The sequence below is a fragment of the Coregonus clupeaformis genome, chromosome 11 (assembly GCF_020615455.1).
Source record: "Coregonus clupeaformis isolate EN_2021a chromosome 11, ASM2061545v1, whole genome shotgun sequence".
NCBI lineage: Eukaryota > Metazoa > Chordata > Actinopteri > Salmoniformes > Salmonidae > Coregonus > Coregonus clupeaformis.
In genome coordinates, this window is record NC_059202.1 from 47,561,952 (window position 1) to 47,571,193 (window position 9,242).

Genomic DNA, 9,242 nt, shown 5'->3' on the forward strand with positions numbered 1-9,242 from the left:
TTTGAATGAATTAAAGATACATTGAAGATAAATGTAATAGGGCTACATTGAAGAGGAAAAGCCTGCAAGAAATACCGTGGGCCAATACCACCTGCCATGCAGACCATACTTATCTATGGTTCGCTATCGGGTCAATGATAATACCCGGAGTTGGACGGTGCCACTCGAGAAAAAATAAATAAAAATGAGTGCAGGGGTTGTCTTAAGGTGACCTCGCCATGCCGCCTCGTGCTGAGGAGAAAATGCGAAAAGTTCGCGGCAGTTTGGTCTGTTGGTGGGCGGTAGACTGAGGACTGCTGCCATGAGCGGCAAGTTCTTGAAAGTGGACAGGATGTTGGTTGTCATTGCGGCGGGTTTGCCATAAAGTAGGGTTGGAAATTGTGTCTATTAATGATATGTTTAAAGTGAATTTAAAAAACATAGTATATTTAGGATAAATATAGGTTTGCTTTTTGAGACTGTGTTGCTCAGAAGAAAACGACTTTCAATCAACATCATTGATTAATTATTTAAGAAAATCATCTGAATATCATTATGGTAGAAATTAAGAATCGAATCGAGTAAAAAGTCATTGTTCAGACCAACGAGGAATGACTAAAGCAGCCTTGTTTAGCCTAGTTCTGAATAATAAGAAGACTTGGGAGTAGCCCGTCAGTTAAGGCTCTAGCTAGCCAAAGCCACAGTGTCAGCTCTGATTTAGTGTCAGTTTTTATCACTCAAAGCAAACAAAGTTTTTTTTTGCAGTTTTTTTTTTGTCGCAGCCTGCCTATGATTAGCCATATTTTAATCTCTCTCCAAATGGTTACAAAATGTTAGAGCAACTGATTCAAGTCCAATGTTTGTTTACTTTTCGTTTGTTTGTCTTTTGTTTTGCATGCTCACAGACAGGCATGCCTAGAAACTCAGGCACTGAGTCAATGTAGAATGTCATTTGGGTTCATGTACACAGGCTTCTATGGTCACTGGTCTAATTAAAATTATAATGAACCACTAGATGAGCTGGCCAAGCTGAACCCAGATTCAAGTGAGATGGGTATACTACTGACCGTGATACAAGAAGTGGGAAAATCAAAATACAAATCTAGGAATTCCTAGTGCTTAAAAACTGCAAGATGTAGAAAAATTGTAGAATACTATGGCCTACATTTGTGATTATATTTATGAAGTTGACCATTAATCTGACAATTCAAGTTGACCACTCAACTCAAGGTTAGATTTTCAAGCATGATACATCACAACCCTGACCAGGCAGAGTCCAGTATGGCTGCATTTAGACAGGCAGTCCAATTCTGAACATTTTCCCACTAATTGGTCTTCTATGTACTCTGCCTAGACAGACTAGACAACTAACAACAGTTTGACACAGGGCTCCTCTTCAGGCCTCCTCCTGTACAGTGCCTTGCAAAAGTATTCATTCCCCTTGGTGTTTTTCCTATTTTGTTGCATTACAACCTGTAACTTAAATGGATTTTTATTTGATTTCATGTAATGGACATACACAAAATAGTCCAAATTGGTGAAATGAAATGGAAAAAATAACTTGTTTAAAAAAATTCCAATAAATAAATATTGGAAAAGTGGTGCGTGCATATGTATTCACCCCCTTTGCTGTGAAGCCCCTAAATAAGACCTGGCGCAACCAATTACCTTCAGAAGTCACATAATTAGATAAATAAAGTCCACCTGTGTGCAATCTAAATGTCACATGATCTGTCATATGATCACAGTATATATACACCTGTTCTGAAAGGCCCCAGAGTCTGCAACACCACTAAGCAAGGGGCACCACCAAGCAAGCGGCACCACGAAGACCAATGAGCTCTCCAAACAGGTCAGGGACAAAGTTGTGGAGAAGTACAGATCAGGGTTGGGTTATAAAAAAATATCATAAACTTTGAACATCCCACGGAGCACCATTAAATCCATTATAAAAAATGGAAAGAATATGGCACCACAACAAAACTGTCAAGAGAGGGCCGCCCACCAAAACTCACGGACCAGGCAAGGAGGGCATTAATCAGAGAGGTAACAAAGAGACGAAATATAACCCTGAAGGAGCTGCAAAGCTCCACATCGGAGATTGGAGTATCTGTCCATAGGACCACTTTAAGCCGTACACTCCACAGAGCTGTGCTTTACGGAAGTGGCCAGAAAAAAGCCATTGCTTAAAGACTAAAATAAGCAAACACGTTTGGTGTTCGCCAAAAGCCATGTGGGAGACTCCCCAAACTTATGGAAGAAGGTACTCTGGTCAGATGAGACTAAAATGGAGCTTTTTGGCCATCAAGGAAAACGCTATGTCTGGCGCAAACCCAACACCTCTCATCACCCCAAGAACACCATCCCCACAGTGAAGCACAGTGAAGCATGGTGGTGGCAGCATCATGCTGTGGGGATGTTTTTCATCGGCAGGAACTGGGAAACTGGTCAGAATTGAAGGAATGATGGATGGCGCTAAATACAAGGAAATTCTTGAGGGAAACCTGTTTCAGTCTTCCAGAGATGTGAAACTGGGACGGAGGTTCACCTTCCAGCAGGACAATGACCCTAAGCATACTGCTAAAGCAACACTCGAGTGGTTTAAGGGGAAACATTTAAATGTCTTGGAATGGCCTAGTCAAAGCCCAGACTTCAATCCAATTGAGAATCTGTGGTATGACTTAAAGATTGCTGTACACCAGCGGAACCCATCCAACTTGAAGGAGCTGGAGCAGTTTTGCCTTGAAGAATGGGCAAAAGTCCTAGTGGCTAGATGTGCCAAGCTTATAGAGACATACCCCTAGAGACTTGCAGCTGTAATTGCTGCAAAAGGTGTCTCTACAAAGTATTGCCTTTTTTGGGGGGTGAATAGTTATGCACGCTCAAGTTTTCTTTTTTTTGGTCTTATTTCTTGTTTGTTTCACAAGAAAAAATATTTTGCATCTTCAAAGTGGTAGGCATGTTGTGTAAATGAAATGATACAATCCCCCCCAAAATCCATTTTAATTCCAGGTTTTAAGGCAACAAAATAGGAAAAATGCCAAGGGGGGTGAATACTTTCGCAAGCCACTGTATTCTATTACACTGTTTGGGTCATCTCACCACAGACAAACTAACATTGTGATTCTCTCTCTCTCTCTCTCTCTCTCTCTCTCTCTCTCTCTCTCTCTCTCTCTCTCTCTCTCCTCTCTCTCTCTCTCTCTCTCCTCTCTCTCTCTCTCTCTCTCTCTCTCTCTCTCTCTCTCTCTCTCTCTCTCTCTCTCTCTCTCTCTCTCTCTCTCTCTCTCTCTCTCTCTCTCTCTCTCTCTCTCTCTCTCAAACCCCCTAATATCTTGTCTAAATGACTAATATACAGCAAGCACCTCTCTCTCTCTCTCTCTCTCTCTCTCTCTCTCTCTCAAACCCCCTAATGTCTTGTCTAAATGACTAATATACAGCAAGCACACTTATTTCAGCACAAACGTGAGCTCAGAGTGATTACGTATAGCCTAATGTAATCTATTAGGCAAACAAACGGATACAGGACTTGAAGACATTGTGTGAATTACAGGGATTAAGTTGGGGAGTGAATACCTCTACTACCTTATAATGAAAGACAGCGTACAGTCAGAACTGAAACAAATCCTGTTAACAATAATAATGGGAGAGAAACCAATTGGGAAAGACACACCCAATCCCAAATCCTAACAACACATGTGATACGGGAATGTAGGTGTGTACATCCGTGGAGGCTCCTCAGAGGAGGAAGAGAAGGACCATCCTCAGTGAAATTCATAAAAATAAAAATTGTGAAACATTAAAAAAGCTATTTTTAGATCAAACTATACTAAATATGTTCATGTCACCAAATAATTGATTAAAACACTATGTTTTGCAATGGTCTAGAGTAGCCTTAACAGCACTCTGTAGGGTAGCACAATGGTGTAGCCGGAGGACAGCTCATTTCTGTCCTCCTCTGGGTACATTGACTTCAATACAAAACCTAGGAGGCTCATGGTTCTCACCCCCTTCCATGGATTTACACAGTAATTATGACAACTTCCAAAGGACGTCCTCCAACCTATCAGAGCTCATGCAGCATGAACTGACATTTTGTCCACCCAATCAAAGGATCAGAGAATGAATCTAGTACTGAAAGCATAAGCTACAGCTAGCTAGCACTGCGGTGCATAACATGTGGTGAGTAGTTGACTCAAAGAGAGAGAAAGACAATAGTTTAACAGTTGTGAACAAATAAACGTCTTTAAAAATGAAGGAGATGCAAGAGAGAGGGAGAGAGAGAGAGAGCTATCTAGAGTTGAAGTCGGAAGTTTACATACACTTAGGTTGGAGTCATTAAAACTCGTTTTTCAACCACTCCACAAATGTCTTGTTAACAAATTATAGTTTTGGCAAGTCTTATCAAAGGCAAAAGTTATCTACTTTGTGCATGACACAATTGTTTACAGACAGATTATTTAATTTATAATTCACTGTAACACAATTCCAGTGGGTCAGAAGTTTACATACACTATGTTGACGGTGCCTTTAAACAGCTTGGAAAATTACAGAAAATGATGTCATGGCTTTAGAAGCTTCTGATAGGCTAATTGACATCATTTGAGTCAATTGGAGGTGTACCTGTGGATGTATTTCAAGGCCTACCTTCAAACACAGTGCCTCTTTGCTTGACATCATGGGAAAATCAAAAGAAATCAGCCAAGACCTCAGAAAAAAATTGTAGACCTCCACAAGTCTGGTTCATCCTTGGGAGCAATTTCCAAACGCCTGAAGGTACCACGTTCAACTGTACAAACAATAGTACGCAAGTATAAACACCTGGGACCACGCAGCCGTCATACCGCTCAGGAAGGAGATGAACGTACTTTGGTGCAAAACATGCAAATCAATCCCAGAACAACAACAAAGGACCTTGTGAAGATGCTGGAGGAAACAGGTACAAAAGTATCTATATACACAGTAAAACGAGTCCTATATCGACATAACCTGAAAGGCTGCTCAGCAAGGAAGAAGCCACTGCTCCAAAACCGCCATAAAAAAGCCAGACTACGGTTTGCAACTGCACATGGGGACAAAGATTGTACTTTTTGGAGAAATGTCCTCTGGTTTGATGAAACAAAAACAGAACTGTTTGGCCATAATGACCATCGTTATGTTTGGAGGAAAAAGGGGGTAGCTTGCAAGCCGAAGAACACCATCCCAACCGTGAAGCACAGGGGTGGCAGCATCATGCTGTGGGGGTGCTTTGCTGCAGGAGGGACTGGTGCACTTCACAAAATAGATGGCATCATGAGGAAGGAAAATTATGTGGATATATTGAAGCAACATCTCAAGACATCAGTCAGGAAGTTAAAGCTTGGTCACACATGGGTCTTCCAAATGGACAATGACCCCTAGCATATTTCCAAAGTTGTAGCAAAATGGCTTAAGGACAACAAAGTCAAGGTATTGGAGTGGCCACCACAAAGCCCTGACCTCAATCCTATAGAACATTTGTGGGCAGAACTGACAAAGCGTGTGCGAGTAAGGAGGCCTACAAACCTGACTCAGTTACCTCAGCTCTGTCAGGAGGAATTGGCCAAAATTCACCCAACTTATTGTGGGAAGCTTGTGGAACACTACCCAAAATGTTTGACCCAAGTTAAACAATTTAAAGCCAATGCTACCAAATACTAATTGAGTGTATGTAAACTTCTGACCCACTGGGAATGTGATGAAAGAAATAAAAGCTGAAATAAATAATTCTCTCTACTATTATTCTGACATTTCACATTCTTTAAATAAAGTGGTGATCCTAACTGACCTAAGACAGGGAATTTTTACCAGGATTAAATTTCAGGAATTCTGACAGGAAAAACTGAGTTTAAATGTATTTGGCTAAGGTGTATGTAAACCTCCGACTTCAACTGTATATATAGTAGTGTTTTTTTTTTCATTTTCATTTTCAATTACTTAGCTAGCTAGCTAGCTAGTTTAGCCTACTCAAACACCCTGCTCAAACAGAAAGGGATGCTATGTTAGCTAGCTGGATATATGGCTATCCAACACTGTAACTCTTCCAAATCATAGTAAGCTTTTGGTTTTATTAATTTATTGACACCTGGGCCCGCCGGTGTAACTGCTAAACTGCTTGCTGACTGTACACTGTACTGCATGACTCTAGCGGGTTTACTAATGTGTTAGTTCTATTAGCTATGTTGACTACGATGTTAGATAATATGGTGACAGCAATGTAGGCTGTGTGTAGCGGTTAGTGGTTATGATATGAAGGTTTGGCTTGGAAAGGTTTTTCCACCTGGTCACAAACAGCTGATGTGTTGTTCACTGAAGTCCACAAGTGAAGAGAAAATGTGAGAGAGGGGGAGAGTGCATAAATGTGAGAAGGAATTACAGCGAGCAGTGATCATGCTGTTTGCATGTGGCTGCTATGAAAGTGAACTGTGTTTACATGTGGTCAGGGGTGTATTCATTCTGCTGATTCTGTTGAAAAACGTTTCTTAAACGGAAGCAAATGGAACGAAACAGGGATAAACATACCTGAATTTGTCCAATAGAAACTCTGTTGGACTAATGATTGCACCCTAGATTAGCTAGATGCAGGCAAGAGTGTGCAAGGTGGTATTGAATGTGTCAGTGTCTGTCACCTTGATTACAAAAAATTATCTCGACCTGTGCACCTGCGTTGTAAAGTTTCATTCATAGGCTAGGTTGTAGCAACCTCATGATGGGGTATATGGAGAATTAGAGTATCATGTAGTAGCCTAAACCTATTGATGTTACATTGAGCTGGGTGAATGGAATATGCATGACAGTCATTCAATATGATGTAATATAAATAAGGTCATGCTCGTCAAAAAAAGTATCATCCTCCATCAATCTTAAACGGCACCAACCGCCACTGGTGTAGACACTGAGCATTATCCTGTCACGACTTCCTCTCCTTGTTCGGGCAGGATTCGGCGTTCATCGTCACCGGCCTTCTAGCCACTGCCACTCCTCATCTCATCATTCCATTTGTTTTGTCTTGTTTATTACACACACCTGGTTCATATCCACTCATCAGTACCTGTATAAGTGTTCCCTCTGCCCCCTTGTCTTTGTGTGTGATTGTTTATTGTGGAGGATAGTGAAGCTTGGCGGAGCTCCTTGTATTTTGTATTGCCGGGATATTTCCCTGTGTGCCTTGTATTTTCCAGTGCGCCTGTTTTTCGCACTGGATTGTTTTGACGCGTTACTGCGTAACTCTGTGGTTGTGGAACAAAGCCTGTTATTCTGTGATTTACCCTCCTGCACCTGACTCCTTCGACATCACCTCATCACATATCCAAAGTACTTCAAATGAGTGTCCTGCAAATGTGTGACCTGCATTAGTCGATGTTGTAAAATCCTAACTCAAGGAAAAATATTAGTAAACATGAGAGATTAAGTAAGGACAATACTGTATGGTGAACAGGGTAAACTATATAATCTTCACCAATCCAGAATATTGGCTGATAACACTGACCATGCTATGGGCCAGAAGAGAAAATCATCTCAATGTAAAAGCTCCAGGCTTCTCCCGAGGGGGACAGGAGTTAAATCTTCCCCTGAAGGAGGACCGTGTGCTTGGGTTTCAAATCCTAACAGTCGTAATGGGCTGGGCAGGACCACCACCACTGGCACTAGTCATGATACGGCGCTGGTCCTGTCTGTAGACAAAACTCCAGATCGGCTCAATACAGTCAAAACACCACCAGAGACCACGGAGAGAAATATGAAAGTGAAGGGAGGAGAAAATACACTAAATAGACGGACATGCATTTCCTGCCAGGGAGCCAATCTCCTTTTCTCTCCAGCTCCATCGATTTGTTTTCACATTCATTAACTTATCATTTCCAGCCAACACACCAGCAAAAAACACTCTGGTAGGGCGGTGTTTGAAGGAGAAAACCTGGAATCCAAATACATCGAACAAGAACTATTGTAATCTGCAGCTGGTAATAAAGAAAACAACATTCTAATCCTAACACCAATGTTTGCGCTCTACTCAAAGCTGTGTCCGTTTCTGACATGCTATGTGGCAACATCTCTGAAACATCAGTCTGCAATGTAGCTTCAGATTTAGTCCAAATCTGCAGACTACTGTGTATGTACTATATATATTAGCCAAATAAACTTGATTTGAATCATTATTTTAGAATCTAAAATATATTTATCTTGGTTATTAACAGATGAGTAAAAGGGCCACTTCTTCAACTGAAGTAAACAACAAGCATTAAGAAAATACATGTTTTCTTAGATATAATATGCAGCATCTAAGACGCCTTGTCATTCTTCATTTTATTTTACCAAAAGGGTACTATACCACAGCAGAGACCAGTCAGGATAGTTTGTAAAAAAAATTAATAAATAATACATCCTAACAATTAGAATAGAGGAGTTCTGTTTCTTATTTCTGACCATCATCTGCATATTAACCGTGTCATTTGCTGAACGTTTTGGGACTTTGCTCCATGCGTTCCGGTGTTGGCTGTGGTCGCATTAAGACAGTGATATCCGAGCATAATCACCAGAATGAAAACGGCTGCAGATATTTGGGCTCAGCTTCTCCAATTGCTTTTAATACATTTTCAGAAGACCCATGGAGCCTGAGCCCGATCTGAGAGTGAAAAGGCAGCTGCAAGGATTTTTTGCATAGTAGACAAATAACAATATCTAAACCTTTTGGGGGAGGAAAGTAAAATGGTTCACATCACAATGAAATGTCAACACATGCATATACTGTATGTAACTGTCAAAACGTTACTGAATTATTTTTGTCTTGCTTATTGTTTTGGACCTACAGTAAATGCAGCTAAACAAATATGAGTTGTTACTATTGCATTTTGCCCCTTTTCTTGCCCCCTCCCCAGCCAACACTCATCTGGACAGGGTTGTCCCGGAAACAAATGCGCTTTTTTTTAGACGTGGCATATGTCACTCTTTGGGGAGAAGGTGCTTTATTTTCTGCAGAAAAAGAGAAAGACACAAAATTCGAACAAAACTGCATAATATATTGGCATATAACATATAAATATTTCTCAGGATAAAGTATTTTTGCATTGATGCTCTTTGACTGCAGAGATATATATTGAAACATATCACATATCACATGCACTACGTGACCAACAGTATGTGGACACCTGCTCGTCGAGCATTAATATGGAGTTGGTCCCCCCTTTGCTGCTATAACAGCCTTCACTCTTCTGGGAAGAATTTCCACTAGATTTTGCGGAGACTTGCTT